The sequence below is a fragment of the Copadichromis virginalis genome, unplaced genomic scaffold, assembly GCF_057382275.1.
Source record: "Copadichromis virginalis isolate Kocher_CV1m ecotype Utaka unplaced genomic scaffold, C_Virginalis_male_GT1.1 unmapped_scaffold_1, whole genome shotgun sequence".
NCBI classification, from domain to species: domain Eukaryota; kingdom Metazoa; phylum Chordata; class Actinopteri; order Cichliformes; family Cichlidae; genus Copadichromis; species Copadichromis virginalis.
In genome coordinates this window covers 2100544-2116690 of record NW_028188589.1, presented here as the reverse complement: position 1 = coordinate 2116690, position 16147 = coordinate 2100544, and the positions used below count along the sequence as shown (strand labels likewise).

The following is a 16147-nucleotide window of genomic DNA, read 5'->3' as shown; positions in this document are numbered from 1 at the left end:
CCTTGAAACAACTCCTATGTGTTAACTTCATTTTAACCTCACATTTCCTATGTTATAACCCATTTTGGTATAGCCTTTTTATTTCATTTGCTCCCTTTAATGTAACAATACCTTCTAATTCTAGTTTATCAGACCTAACCAAAATATATGCTTTCCTTCCTCTTTGGTCCTTCTTTAAGTTCAGTTAAAAACTAAATGAATTTAAGGCCTTTTGCCTGGAATCAATGCTGTCATGTGTGTTTCTGGACTCTGTGTCTGTAAGCGTGTGCAATCCTTCATGAACTCATATTATCCTCACAGTAGATTGGCTAATCATAGCGCTAGCCAAAGGCTCGTGACCCTCCAGAGACAAATTTGAGCCACAACTCCTTTAAAAGCACAAAATGCAATATGTATAAAAATCATTTCTATTTAAGCTCCCCCTTTATCCTAAAAATACCTCCTATGTAATATCTGTATGTGTAAGCCTACATTATAACCACTTCTTCTAAAGATCAAAAAAATCAAAGCTGTTCTACCCCTTCAACCCTCACTAATTTTCCCTCTAAGATTTATTCACAGCTTTGAAAAACCAGCATTGTATCTTCTAAACAGGATTCAGTTCTGTCATGGTCCTGGGCCATGTTGGCCCAGTATTCTTGGTTCCTTCTATTTTCGCTCCTTATTTAGGCCAGGTTTTCTCAGGTGTCCTATTGTGGTGTTCCCTAAGTGTTTTTTCCCTTTGTGACTCTTACCCCCTTGTGCCCCTCTGTGTATTTATGAGCTCTCGTCTCTCTTTGTGTTTATTCCATGTTTCCCCCAGCCTGTTATGTCTGTGTTCTCCCCGTGCTTTCTCTCCTCCTGTCTGAACCTCTGTGTACTTCCTGTTTTACTTTGACAGTCTCTCGTCAGTATGCGTAATGTTGTGTTCACTCCTGCCCTGTCTCGTTATGTTTATCAGTGTCACCTGTGTTCCCCACCTGTGTGTAATCTCCCTGTGTTCTCTGGGTGTATTTAAGTTGTGTCTTCTGTTATGGTAGTTGCTGGTTCGTCTGTGTTGTTTCCCCTCGGTCTCCCTGCGTCTCGTTTCTGGTTTGTGTTATTAGCTTACCCAGTTTAGGTTTCCGGTTTCTTGTTTTTCCACCGTTGTAAATAAATATTCACCTGCACCAGAGCTGCCGCCTTTTGGGTCCTTTTCTACAACTCCACACGGCTTGCCTCGCAAACCGTGACAAGTTCACTTTTAATCCTTTAACCTTAACTTAAAAATAACAGTTTCAGTTTTACCATATCCAAATGATCAAAAACCCAAAAGGTCCTAAAATGATCCTAAATTATTAAACAATTAAATTATTAAACCCTAAACCCCCCTTTATCTTGATACATTTCATGTGTCAAGATACTATACAAAACTTAAAAATGCTCAGTTTCCCCACTCATGATCCAATCTATGTCATAAAAATAAACTTAAAACAGAACAGTTATCAGTCATGTGTTACTTCAATTAATGATAACTGAGTTTCATCAAAAATATTTCCCCTTTAGCATTTGGCATTCTCCCAACAATATACTATAATCCCATAATCTAACCCCAGTCAACAAAACAAAACAGAAATTTTCTCTGGTAAAAACAAATTGTTTGTCCACATTAATTCATCCTTACTCACATTCAGTCACACATTCACTCACATGCAGTCACACCATGTATTTGCTGATAGTGGAGCTTCCCGCACGATCAGATACTCCACCCTCAGCAAAATGAGCTCAGTCATTTTTATTTTCCATAGGAAAATATTTCTTTATGCTTTTGGACTGGATTGACTCGCATAAAATCCTTTTTACAGGGACTTACGACCTGAATAGTCCCCACAGGTAGCTCTCCTCAGCCAATTGTAATCTGGAAAGCCGCCTTATATTTGCTCTTCCCGAGAATTTTCAGCGCCGTTATTCACTGTTGCAGGCCTGCTTAAAACAGAAATGAAAAATAGAGCTGATTGTTAGCTCATAAAAACAAAACAAAGTCACCTGACCGGTTTTCTTTAAGTGCACTGTTACAAAATAATGGGCCCAATTTTAGACATGTCCATGTTTCCTAAAACTCCCTCTATTAAAACAAAAATAATAACAACAACCTAACTGACAGAATTAACCCCTCACCACAACAACCTCAACAACCTTAAACACACAAGTCTTGCCACCACATAATTTCACCTCCTCAATACACCAAAAGTCTCATTAAAACCACACAATTTGCACACAAAAATCACCCCCTTATGCTCTGTAACATACTTCAATTCAGCATAAAACATAACCCCCTTTGTCATATGGCTTCTTCTATTCCTCAATTACAAACACAAATGTATTTTATTAAACATTCACACCATTGTATCATTCATACAAAATAGCAAGCTGTTCTTCATTGCATATGTTTGTGTTCTTAGCCAGGTTTAATCTCTATCTCTGCATTAAACTCCATGAGCTTGTCTTGTCTTTATAAGTTTAATGCATTTCCTGTTTGTGTGTGTGAATTTGCATATGGTGCTTTTGCAGTGTGTCAGACTCCTTCATAATTTTGCCTTTAAACAGTCAATTTTCTCCTCCCCAAATTTACTAACCCAAATTCTGATTTCCTACCTTAAATAGCAGCATTCCTTGTCCTCAGCAGAAGGTAGGGCTCCACTTGCCACTTTCCACCTCCACCTTAGCCCAGCGGCTTTACCCCTTGAGGTCCCATCCTCTTCACTTCATCTCACCAGTGAGTCGGAGCTCACCGGGACTGAGTGAGGCGAATAATCGTGACTGTGCCTGCCTTAGGTTGTCCCAGGGTTTCGAGGTGGGATCTTACCCGTCATGGGCTATCCAGCCTTCCATACTCGCCTGATACGGGGCCCAAGTGGGCAGGGGAGGGAACACACTGGCTCTGGGAATTAAAGGAATGTAAGCTGCTTCCTTCATTGCATCTTAAATTAAACTATCTCACTTCTGACTCCTTCCTAGAATAATTTCACATATGGCACTTTGTGTATGTGTGTTTTCTATTCATTAATGTAATTATCAGTTATTTTCTCTCCCGGTCAGGGAACCACATTATTTTCTCTCTTCATTTTACCTTCTTTTGTTTGTTTGTGACGTTCTACTTTAGTTCTACTAAACCTTGATGTAAAAACAACATCCTCATTTCACGCACACACTCTGCATTTTGCCTACGCACACACTTCTCTCTCAGACTTCCTCTGTTCACACGTCACCTTGCACTCACTCTACTATCAACTTTCATAGTGTTATTATTATTTAGTATTTTGTACACCTCACACAGAATCATTCAAATCGAGTACTCACAGCATTCACATCACAACCTTCAACTTTCACTTTCGATCCTGCAAGACGCAGAGATGGACATCTCCTTCACCTAACATAAAACTAAATTACCATATCAACATACAATTACTGAAATTCAAACTCAAATACACCGTTTGTTTTAATAAAGTCAAAGAGTAAACGGGTGTACCAAGTGTATGTACTTATGTGTTTTAAACTGAAAGAAAAAGAAACTCAAACTCTTATAACATCACTCATGCATCTCTTAAATTAAAAACACTTTCAAACTTTAAAACCTCCTACTTTACATCACCAAAGAAATACCTCTCACACCTTTATTCATCATTCCAAACCTTCTAGTCACCGCATTCACACTTAAAGTGTGACCAGAGTTGAGGAATATAACTCAACACTTTCCTAAGAGTATTTTAGACATGCTTGTCATAATCAAAAAGAGCAAGTAAAAAACAAACAAACAAAAAATTGAAACCTCCATTAATTCTCACCGCACACACAAGAAATTGAAAAAATAAAACCCACCAGCAACTAATGCTGGAGAAAAGTTACTACTGAAAGTGATGTGTTAGTCTTAAGTATATACAGTGCACTCAATATATTTATATATCTACATCCAAACTCAGTCAGTTACTATACATCCACTACGGCAACTCAAAACTTTATTTATAGTCCTCTAATAAACATAAATGGCATTTTAAACACACACTCAACAATGTTTGCAGCAGTATTTGTAAAACCAACTGTGGCTTAAACAGTTCACTGCTTACTAATTTGCATTTTCACTCACACACACACCGTCTAAAAATAGCTCCAGCATTGCCTCAGATAATAATAATAATTTCCCTTCTCGACACTATCTATGCGAGCGCCTCCATTTGTAAATCCCTAATAAGGCACTTAGATCTTCCAATCAAACGCTCCTGACGCAACCGAGGTCTCGTCTGAAGTCCAGAGGGGATCGGGCCTTTGCTGTCGTACCTCCCAGACTCTGGAGTAACCTCCCTCTTTATATTCGTTTCTCCCAGTCCATGCAGTCTTTTAAATTGCGTCTTAAAACTTATTATTTTAGTCTGGCTTTTGATCCAAACTACTATGTTATTTCTATTTTATTTATTTATTTATTTATTTTGATAACACTTCTGAAGCATCAGAGCTGTCCTTGCCTGTGATAGAGCTGACCTGCCATAGGACACTGGGAAGAGTGTAAATCCAGGCTGAATTCCTTGTGTTGGACAGTATTTGTGTGCAGCAGCAGCAGAGCGCACAAATCAAACTGTATGTTTTGGTAAGCCTGGCCTTCTTGTACTGGATGTCAGTGAGCCAGTAGCTGGTGAGTTTATCACATTAACATTTTTACTAGCAATTTCACTAGCTGGGACCACATCCTCAGTTACGATGAACGATGATGGATGAGGGAGCGTGTACTGGTGCTGCAATGTGGGGAAGGCCTCAAACAGGATCGGCAGCGGCTCCTGGGCTCCAGGTGGGCATGAAAATGAGAACAGAGGGTATTGGTGAAGGGGGCATATATAAACTGAGGTGGCGAGAATGAGGTGTGGTCCCACTCCTGAAATTCAGATAATATCTCCACTTAGAATAAACTGGGTCAAAGAAAAAGTGCCTCTGATTGGGCTGCTTTCTACAGTTGGCTGTGAGTCCATTGCAGGGCATCAAACATGGATAAGGGGTTGTTTCAACAGTAATTCTATGATGAAAAATTAATGAGGCATTTATCAGGATCTGTATTTAATTTAATATCTATTTAACATATTTAATCAATATAAAGCTCAGTGTCTATTTCTTAGCTTGTAAAGTTGTGAAATTCATGGCAGATTCACTTCTTGGCTGTTTCGCGTTTTATTAGATAGTTGATAATAAAGAGTGTCTTTGCCTGTGGCTTTGTTAAGACTGCAGGTTTTTGTCCGCCTGACCTTTGGTGACCTTGGCGAGCTCAGGATGAACAGACTGTCTGCTCTGTTTGGGTGTGATGCTGCCTGCAGAGACAGTCTACTCTCATGCAGACACAACATCTTTACTGATATAACGTGGTCGTGGTCTCTGTTCTTCCTTATTAAATAATAGTAAAATGACTCTGCAGTTTTGATTCAAAATGCACCAGGTCTGCTCAGTCTGAATCACACCGTTAGAGCCACACCAAATGATTGGAGCACCAATGTTAGCACTCAAAGAGTCTAAGCTGTACCACTACCAGCTTTGGCCAGTGCAGGAGTGAACATGTAGATCCATGTTCTACTGAGCAGACACTGAGCAGAGGCAACATGCAGTAAATGAATTAGTGGTCTCCACATGTTTGCACCCAAAGTTTCCCTGCTTTTGTGAGCTGAGCTGTTTTAATATTTTCCATGTACTAGATGATACTGTCCAATGCTTCCAGGGCTGTGAAGATGGAAAAAATGATGTTGCAGTCGTTGCTGAAGTGTTGGTACCATTTGAAGGAAGTCATTAAAGCGCCAGAGCGAGCAGACAAGGCAAGCACTCAAACAATGTGGAAGGCAGTCGGGGAAAGTTGCCATGGACGGACTTGATTCCTCCCAGCCCCAAACAGCTTTTATACTGTGGACAAAAATACATGAAAGTGTGTGTGTGTACCTGTTTAGATGTCTCTGTGGGGACCAAGAATTGGAATGTTACTATACTTGTGGGGACCAACAGTCATTTATGAGGACAAAAGTGCCTCACGAGTTTGAGACTCACAATGTGGTTCTAGTGTCAGGGTTACAGTTAGGTTATGGTTAGGTTTAGGTTGAGCGTTAACCATCCATTATTGATGGTTACAGTGAGCGGCTAGGAAAAGGATCATGTCAACTAGGTGTCCTCACTAAGATATCAAAACTAGAATGTGTGTGTGTGTGTGTGTGTGTGTGTGTGTGTGTGTGTGTGTGTGTGTGTTAGTGAAAGGAACTGTAACTGGTCCCAGTAGCAGCAGGATACAAACGCCATAATGACACAGCTGCCTCTCGTCTGCCTTCCTCCCCTGAGTGGAATAAGATATTTGGGACCTTCGAATAGTTTCTTGAAAATATTTTTTTGTTTAAAGAAAGGAAAGAGAAGTTTAATCCTTTAACTATTTAACTGTTAGGTGTCAATCCCTGGGAGGGTTTCCCCCTTTTATTTGGCGTGGAGTCAGAATTATGGCTTCTCCACACTGTGGAAGTAGCTCTTTGACACAGTCGAGCAGTCATTGGTCATAACAGGATCATTTAAGACTCGATGATGAATAAGACTGTTGAAGTGCATGAGAAGGATCTCATATAAAACAGTCTGTGTCTGGTCCTCAATTCAATTTAATTCAGAAGACCCCTATGAGTGCAAGATCAAGGAAACAGTTCACCCTGCCTGGGATAGTGTTACCAGGGCCCTGCCCTGGAGCCAGGCCCGGGGAGGGTGCCAGAAGCTGTACATCTGGTGGCCGGGCACTGGTCCATGGGGCCTGGCTGGGCACAACCCGAAAAAGGGACATGGGCCCATTCTTATGCAGGCCCACCACCTGCAGTAGGCGCCATAGGGGTCGCATGCAATGTGTGCCACGTGGCAGCCAGGATCAGAGGCCATGGCGGACGGATCCCCGGCTACCAAGACCAAGACTAGACTTAGTGTCTCATAGTCATTGAAGAACTCTGACTTGCTTCCTGTTCTAGTTGTTCTCTGGAAAAAAATCTGCAGGTCAAACAGGTGCACATACAAAGAGCACATTATTGATTAAAGCCTGGAAAACAACTGAGGCATTTGTCAGCCCGGCACGCTTGAAATGTCCAAGTGTTGAAAACAGTTTTCCATTCGTCACCTCCCCAATGTCCACCAGATGGAACGTGTTTCTAAGATCAAGCTTAGTGAAGATTATTGCTCTATGTAGTGGCTAAAAGCTCCAGCTGAAGCTGTTCTACAGTGGCTGGATGCAAAGCCCATTCACCATATAGCAGAACGTCTGTGAAGGTTCTCAGTCATCCAGGTCATCGTAGTCAAAGGAGCTTGCAAAGAAAAGCGTCTGGACTTCTTTAAGTTGCTTGAAGACGTTTCACCTCTCATCCGAGAAGCTTCTTATGTTGTTGTACTAGAGACAACACACTCGTTTTGCAGGATCCACCTGTGTTATCGCACAGGGAGAATTGATGTGGCCATTCTTCAGTCCTTCTCTACCACTCCTCCTGAGTAAGTCTGCTCAGCTGCACTGACTTCTCACGATGTTCTTGATGAGGAAGCTGATCGTGACTTGTAGTTTCTTTCAGTATTCAGTTATGGCAGTGGTGTCCAAACCCAGGCCACGAGTGTCCTGCAGGTTTTAGACGTGTCCAGCTGATTTAAATGGCTCAACATGCCTTGAAGTTCTCCAGACACCTGGTAATGAACTAATCATTTGATTCAGGTGTGTAGACCCAGGGTGAGATCTAAAACCTGCAGGACACCGGCCCTCGAGGCCTGGAGCTGGCCAAGTTATGAAGCTAACTATTCTCAAGGCTAATGTAAAGTTCTTCAAATGATTTCGTTTCATCCGTAGATACCAACTCATCTCTCAGGTGCTTACAGCGTGATAGAAAGTGCTTCAGAAGAGTCCAAAATGTTGCTGATTTAGATGTTCTGTCATGGCATAGGAGGATTCTGGATTCAGGAGCAGATGGTGCAGTGAAAATGTTTATTTACAAACTACAGAGAAATACATATGGGCTTGGATTAAATGGGTGGGCTTAGAGCAGGGCGATATGGCAAAAATATTTATCACGACATATATTTGAAAATTTGCAATAACAATATAACTGACAATATAATTGATGCGAGACAAAATACAACTCCACAACTTTACTAGTGCAAAAACCCCATCCATTTATTTTCACTTAAACAAGCAGCTGTTTTTCATGTGCATTAAAGCTATGTAAAGATTTAACAGTGCAAATGCAAATTCCTTGCTGAAAGTTTAACCAAAAGGCATTTCCAGTAGAAATGTGCTGACATATCCTGAGCATAACCATGTATAATATCCACTGAAGTTAAAAAGAGGTGCTTTGCTACATTAAACTGCAGTGTGCCAAATAAAAAAGTCAAATATGTATTTCTCGGACCATAAGCTGCACGGGATTATAAGGCACAAGAAACAAAGCAGTCAGATAAATCAAACTATTCAACTCATTCTTCTTGCTTCCTCCACTTCTGTACCATTGATTCATTAATGCTGTATTCTATCACAGCAGCTCTATTCCTGTGTTGTTGCAGTATATTAATGATTAACCTCGTATTGTGGATGGATTATCTCAGTTGTTCTCCTGACTAAAGTGACAGCAGAGCTGTACGTTTGAACTTTTTCAGAAATCTCTGTCAGAACATGCTATATCATGTTTAGGTAACTAGCAAAACTAGCGAGCTAACTTGCACTAGTTCCTGCTAACTTCTAACTCCATTAAATATAATAAATTCTGTTTTCATGGATGCCTGGATGTTAAACTTAATTGTTACATCTGGTAAAGCAGCAACACTGATCATTTTATTAAAGTTGAAAGAATTTAGTTTTTAACTCTCAATGTGCTGCAGTGTGCGTTTGACTTTGGGACCTGAAGCGGACGGAGTTTAGGACCCAGATTACTCCCAGATTTCCGAGCACCTTAGTCCAACAAATACGGCAATAACGACGGCCCGCTAGCATGTTCTACAAAAAAATAGTGCTTTGTTGTGTATCTGACGGACAAACACCAAACCAGTTACGTTGCAGCATTTTTACAAACCAGTTCTGGTTCATCCGTTTCACTCAACGATCCACTTTCCCCCTTCCCTGTCGCCACCATGCTTTTTCGGCCATGCGTGCATGAAAACAAAGGCACTGCGCATCCGCGTTTTACCCATATTGTATCGCGATATTTCATTTTTTTATCGTTGCCCAACATTATACTGCTATTACCGTGAACAGTATGATGTGGCACAGCCATAGGTGGGCTGGTAGGAATGCTGCGGAGGGAGGAGAGAATGGGTTAGCCAGAGTCTAGAGTGAGATTTACACTTACAGAGAGAGTCGAAACCATCCTACCGGGCGATGTGGTGACAAGAAGCAGGTAGTAAGCGACGTAACAGGCGTGTCTTTTCCTCTGTAGAGCTAACACTCCTGCTGTTTTACTTCTGTACTCCTGTGCATACGTCAAGGATGTCACAATCACATTTTACAGCATCCATGTTATATGTGAGATACTTTAGTCCCATCAAAGTAGTGTACTGTTGTTGTTTGCTCCATTGCAACAAAACATGCAATGACATACTGAATTGCACCAGTTTTTAGGACGTCTATCTTTTACTTTCTGTGGGTTTTTCACTGCTTCTCTGCGATCAGATGAATTGTGCACACTATTTGCTCTTCCACAGCTTTATTTTTTAGTCTTTGAATGTTCCCATCACTTCTGTGATGACAAAAGTCATGATTATGCCATAGTCAGTCTATTTATATAGACCAAAGGCTCATCAGCAGATCCAAACCGACAGAAAGGCCACGGTTTCCTAAGAATAGAGCACTTACCAGTTATTCACATTGAAATGTCCTGTAACGTAGACGCCGTTATCATGGTTTTGTTAACCTTAAAGAACAAAACTATGTGCCTGTTTAAATATTTATGGTCTGTAAATACATTAATAATATTTACCATTAATGGCAGTTTACTTTATACCCAGATCATTTTGTGTTAAAGTACACAGTGCTTTACTTCCTCATTGATGACTGAGATGCTGCAATTTAGTCCTCCAAAATATTAAGCAGGGTGCACGCCATCCCATCAGTGTCCATACTCCTGATATAGAGTGAGATTTCCTGAAGCCTTGCTATTTATAGCTGCAGGAGGCAGCTTCTAGCTTCTCCCTGGAGGAAGCTGTCCTTGTTTTTGTCTTCATCAAAAAACCTTAAAATCTAAAAATACAGACAGCAGGTTCTTTGTTGGGCTTCTCTTTGTGGTTTGCTGTGGCTTTGCATCTGCTCTGCATCCCTGACCATCAATGTCATCAACATGTGTTCAATGATCCAAAAACACACCAGCTAGTTCACCTCTGAGGGGCTGTCGAGTGGTCTATTCAAGCTGGTGCTGTGACTTAAAAAGGTGGTTCAGACTTGAAAACCCTCCGATGGGCTGAATTATAACTCTAATAAGAATAAATAGCTACATTTACAAACTGCATGTTGTGTTTACTTGTGTTGTCTTTGTCTAATATTAACATTTTGTTGATGATCTGAAACATTCAAATGTAACATTTTTGGATTCATTCCTGTGGAGCTCAGTTCGGCACTCCCAGTCAGCGAGCCATGGCATGCATGTATGTGTATGTGGAGACATGTCTCTATGTACGCATGCATACATGTATTTATACATACATGTATGTGTGTGCGTGTATATTTGTATGGGTGTATCCTAGGGCTGCTCGATTATGGCACAAATGATAATCACGATTATTTTCACTGACATTGAGATCTCGATTATTTGACGATATTTATTTAACAATAACAATGTGTTGAATAATGACTTTAAAGATTGTCAAAAAATAATATAAAATAGTGCAAATACTGATAACAGTGCAAATGTTTGCAGTATAAGAAATAAATGAAAAATGTAAACATCTATGTTTAGTGAACTTTGCAATGTTGCTCTGTGGTGCAGCTACGACACCGTAGCAAAGTTTCCACACCACTGAAGTTTTTTTTACCTCTCTGTTCAACCAACGGCAGTCACTGTCCTCTCCAAATAACTACTGCTTAGCTTTCCGAGCTTCCCTCGGGTCCTCTTAATCAGCGGTCCCCAACCCCCGGGCCTCGGACCGGTACCGGTCCGTGAGTCGTTTGGTACCGGGCCGCGAGAGTTGAGGCTCAGGTGTGAAATATATGGTTTTCAGGGTTTTTATCGGTTTTCAGTGTTATTTTGTTATCGTTTTTATCGTTTACTCGGTTTTCCTGGGTCTTTTCACGTGTGTTATGAATAACTCTTCTTTTTTTCGGTACCGGTACTGGTTTTATTTTGTTGTATTTATCCAACACCTTAAAGGCCGGTCCGTGAAAATATTGTCGGGCATAAACCGGTCCGTGGCGCAAAAAAGGTTGGAGACCGCTGCTCTTAATTGTTGTGACACGTGTTCGAAAGAGGTGCGCTTGATTTGCCACATGGAGCAGCGCGAGAGTGAAGCACGAGGGAGGGGCTAATAATCGGCTCAGTCATTTTTAATGATCGTTGAAAGCCCAGATCGTAATCGAGATTAAAATCCGATTGAGCAGCCCTAGTGTATCCGTATGTTTGCAGGTAATAATAATAATAATAATAATAATAATACATTTTATTTAAATAGCGCCTTTCAAAGCACCCAAGGACACTGTACAACAGATAAAAACTGGAAATATACACAATGGTAAAAATAGAAGATAAAAGTTAAAACATACAGAAATTTAAGAATAGGCAATTTTAAACAGATGAGTTTTGAGGGTGGACTTAAAAAGAGAGAATGAACTAATATTTCTGAGGTCCGGGGGTAGGGAATTCCAAAGTCGAGGGGCAGAGCAGCTAAAGGCCCTCCCTCCCATTGTGATCAGACGAGCAGAGGGAACAGAGAGAGAAAGAGAAGATGAAGATCTGAGGCAGCGGGATGGGAGCTTCATCTGTAATAAGTCAGAGAGGTACGGTGGAGAGAGAGAATGAATAGCCTTGAATGTAGACAGAATTATTTTAAAATGGATGCGAAATTTGACCGGGAGCCAGTGAAGTTGCTTCAGGATTGGGGAGATGTGGTGGGTAGAAGAAGTCCTAGTAATAATACGGGCAGCAGAGTTCTGGACACGTTGGAGCTTGTTGATAGATTTTTGTGTGAGGCCAAATAATAATGAGTTGCAGTAGTCAATTCTAGAGATAACAAGATTATGGATGAGAATGGCAGTGGCGTGAGGTGTGAGGAAGGGGCGGAGGCGATTAATGTTACGGAGTTGGAAATATGCTGCACGTGTAATATTATTGATATGTGAGTTAAAGGATAATGTGCTATCGAGAATGACACCCAAGCTTTTCACAGAGGGAGAGATAGGGACCAGCGAGTTATTGATGGTGAGAGAGAAATTGTTAATTCTGGATAGCAGTCGTTTAGTGCCAACCAGAAGAAGTTCCGATTTATTGCTGTTGAGTTTAAGAAAGTTGGAGGAGGACCAAGAATTAAGTTCAGCTAGACAGAGGATGAGGGAGGGTGGAGGAAGAGTAGAGTCAGGTTTGGTAGAGAGATAGAGCTGGGTGTCATCGGCGTAGCAGTGGAACTGAATATTATATTTACGAAAAATATGTCCGAGTGGAAGAAGGTAGATGATGAAAAGAAGGGGCCCGAGGACAGATCCCTGGGGCACCCCAGTGGATAAAGGAGAAAGCTGAGAAGTGAAGGATTTTAATTGAATGAACTGAGTGCGGTCAGATAGGTATGATTTAAACCAGGCTAGTGGAGTGTGAGAGAGACCAATAGAAGCTAATCTGCTAAGGAGAATGGGATGAGAGATGGTGTCAAAAGCTGCACTCAGATCAAGAAGGATAAGGATGGAGAGGAGACCAGAATCAGCTGCTATAAGAAGGTCGTTTGTTATTTTTATAAGAGCAGTTTCAGTGCTATGTAGAGGACGAAAGCCAGACTGGAACTGTTCGTAAAGGTTATTATCAGTTAGGTGAAGATGGACTTGTGAAGCAACTATTTTTTCAAGGATTTTTGAGAGAAATGGTAGATTGGAGATAGGACGAAAATTATTAAAGTTGTTGGGATCTAGACCAGTTTTTTTCAGAATTGGGGTAATAGCAGCAACTTTGAAGGAAGCAGGAACAGTTCCAGTGGTGAGTGAAGAGTGAATAATAGCAGATATGAGGGGAAGGAGAGGGAATAAGCAGGCTTTGATGAGGACAGTGGGGATAGGATCGAGCTGGCAGGTAGAAGGCTTTGATTTATGGATGAGATCAGCAATATCAGCTAAGGATGGAAGTTGAAAAACAGAGAGGAAGTGAGAAGGGGGAGAAGTTAGGACAGAGAAGGTACATTGAGCATTAGGGTCCAGGTCTAAGTGTATTTTATGAATTTTATCAATAAAGAATAGCATTAGAGCATCACAGAAGTTAGATGAATAGAGATGAGCAGGGAGAGAATCAGGTGGCCTGTTAAAAGAGTTGAATAGTGAGAAAAGGGTCTTGGTAGAGTTCTCACTTGAGCAGACAATAGCAGAGTAATAAGCAGATTTGGTTTGACTAATACATTCCTGGTAAAACAGAACGTGGTTATTAAACATATCCTTATGAATAGTAAGGCCAGTTTTCTTATAGAGACGTTCAAGCTGTCGGCCTTTAGCTTTCAGTAGCCGGAGTTCAGGGGTGTACCAGGGTGCAGAGCGAGAAAAAAGTACAGTTCTGGTTTTTTGTGGAGCCAGGGAATTTAAAATACTACTAAGGCTATGATTATAAAAAAGTACCAGGTCCTCTTGAATAGCTAAGTTGTTAGAAGACAAGCAGCTAGAAAAAGCAGAGGAAAGGAGATCAAGATTTATATTCTTGATATTCCGGAAAGAGATAATACGGGGATTGTTAATTACAGAGAGGGTCATGTGAACATTAAAGGAGAGAAGTAGATGATCCGAAATTAGCAGTTCGTCAGCTGTACAGATGGAGGGGTAAGTCCAGAACAGCAGACTAGGTCCAAAGTGTGGCCCTTAATGTGGGTAGGGAAGTTTATGTATTGTTTAAGGCTGAAACTATCAAGGCAGGATAGAAGGTCCTTGGTAAGAGGATGGTCGCAGTTATCCACGTGAACGTTAAAGTCACCCAGCAATATTATATTAGGGGAGACAGTAGCTAGATTGGTCAGCAGATCGGCAAAGTCACTGATAAAAACAGAATTAAATTTTGGGGGGCGGTAGATGACAGCTATTACAGTTGGGGTAGGTCCTGAAAGTTGACAAACAACAGATTCAAAGGAGCTGTACGTAGGGGCGGACAGCGGCGAGACTTTCCAGTTCTCGCGATAGATTATCGCGAGGCCACCACCACGGCCGGACTCGCGAGGTTGGCAGGTGTAAACAAACCCCGGGGGGGTGGAGTCGTTGAGTTGCGAAAAGTCATTGGGCTGTTGCCATGTCTCAGTCAAGCAGAAAAAGTCAAACTTACGGTCTGTTAGGAGATCCTGGATGAGATGTCCTTTGTTCATAAGCGAACGGATATTAAGCAGGCCGAAGTTGACAGAAATACTGTCGGACTGGATGAGAGTGTTAGCCGACCTAGGCAGACCAGTCAGAACATTGTGGTCAATAGACCTGCAGGGGTTCCGTTGAGAGCGACCAGAGGTGGACCAGAAGGACTGAATTGGTTTGGAATTATCCTAATGGAAATACCGACGGGAGCCTCGATGTACGTACTTTCGACGAGGGAGGAAGGCAATGTCCGTGTGGAAATGAAGAGCAGCCAGCGGCGGAGCAGCTAAAGAGAAGCAGAGCCGGAGGAGCTCATCAGCTGTATATTGATGAAGTCCAGTGCCGAGTCGGTAGATCGATGACATAAGGATCCAGACCCACACTGAGAGTACATAGATCCTGAAAGGCCACATCATGGACAGGAACAGCTGGGTAGGGACACCGGTGGGCCTTAGAAACAGGAGTAGGACAGAAGTCCAGAGTCCAGTAGCGTTAACGTTTAGCGATAGTGGTGAGTGGCGGCCGGTGAGTAGCGGCAGCCAGTCGCGCCAGCGTTCACTCAACCGGAAGTGAGTGCATGTATAACTTGTACATAGCTTTCTTGTGTAAATGTAAATTTGTCTGTGATTGTGTAAATACTTCACACACATGGAGAGATGTCAAACAGCCCTTCATTGTTCTTGTAACAGTGACAATAAAAGCTATTCTATTCTATTGTCATGCATTCTTGCATCTCTTGCCCTGCAAACACACTTTGCAGAGTGCACTCTGTAGTTTATTTTACATAATAGTTAATACAGTACTTGTATTTAAGTGTATTTCGGTTTATTTTTTTACATCTCATAGCACTGCAAACACTTATAAAGCATAAAGTTTACTTAGAACCGATTAGTAATAAGAGCTATCTTGTAGTTGCACTAAACACAATCACACTGTCACATTTCATAAGCTGGTTTGGTATCTCAGTGCAGTCCCCTACTTACAGAATAGTCTGAGGCCAGGGGCCTTTATAAAGGGGGCCAGGGCCCATGTCCTTGAGTGATTTCTCTGTCTTAGACAGATGTAGTGAAGCTTCCAGGATCGGTCACACTGCAGGGAGTTCTTAAAATTGAATCAAGTGAGTCTCCGTTTAGGGAGCGAGCGTGTGACTGCATTAAGGTAAAATGTCATGTGGAAGCTTGTCTGTTCAGAGCATTTTATGGCGTTTGATGTTTGTATATCTTCTTTTCTTTTTATCATTTTTTAAAAATGGGATTAGATTTTTTGTATGTTTGGGGGAACATATCAAGAACACTGCAGTTTATGGCTTTTCCTTTAGTGCGGAGCCTAAGAATAGCTCGGCGGACTTCCATTCACATGTTGCTGTTATTTATAGCTGCCAGTGACACAAACAACACGCCTGTGGGTGCTGCTGCCTGTGCTGGGATTGGTTTTTGTCGTAACAAACAGAACTAAAGTGAATCCAAGTGTTACAAACAATTAAAAATGTACATCGCAGCCACTGTCTGTGCATTTGTTTTTGATGATCTGTGATGGTAGCAGGTACTTAGTTCACCAGTTACTATTATAAGAAATAATTTTGTTTTTTTAAGCAACTACTTAATTTGTCTTTTCTCTTCCAGGTAAGTGGACATGGAGCTGTACAGTCCAAAGCCTGACTGAAACCTG

General features: G+C 41.4%; 1 protein-coding gene across 1 annotated transcript in view; it reads left to right on the top strand.

The window, feature by feature from the left end:
- Nucleotides 1-16147, top strand: part of LOC146679512 (uncharacterized) — a 44248-nt gene that overhangs the window by 10602 nt on the left and 17499 nt on the right. The window lies entirely within an intron of this gene.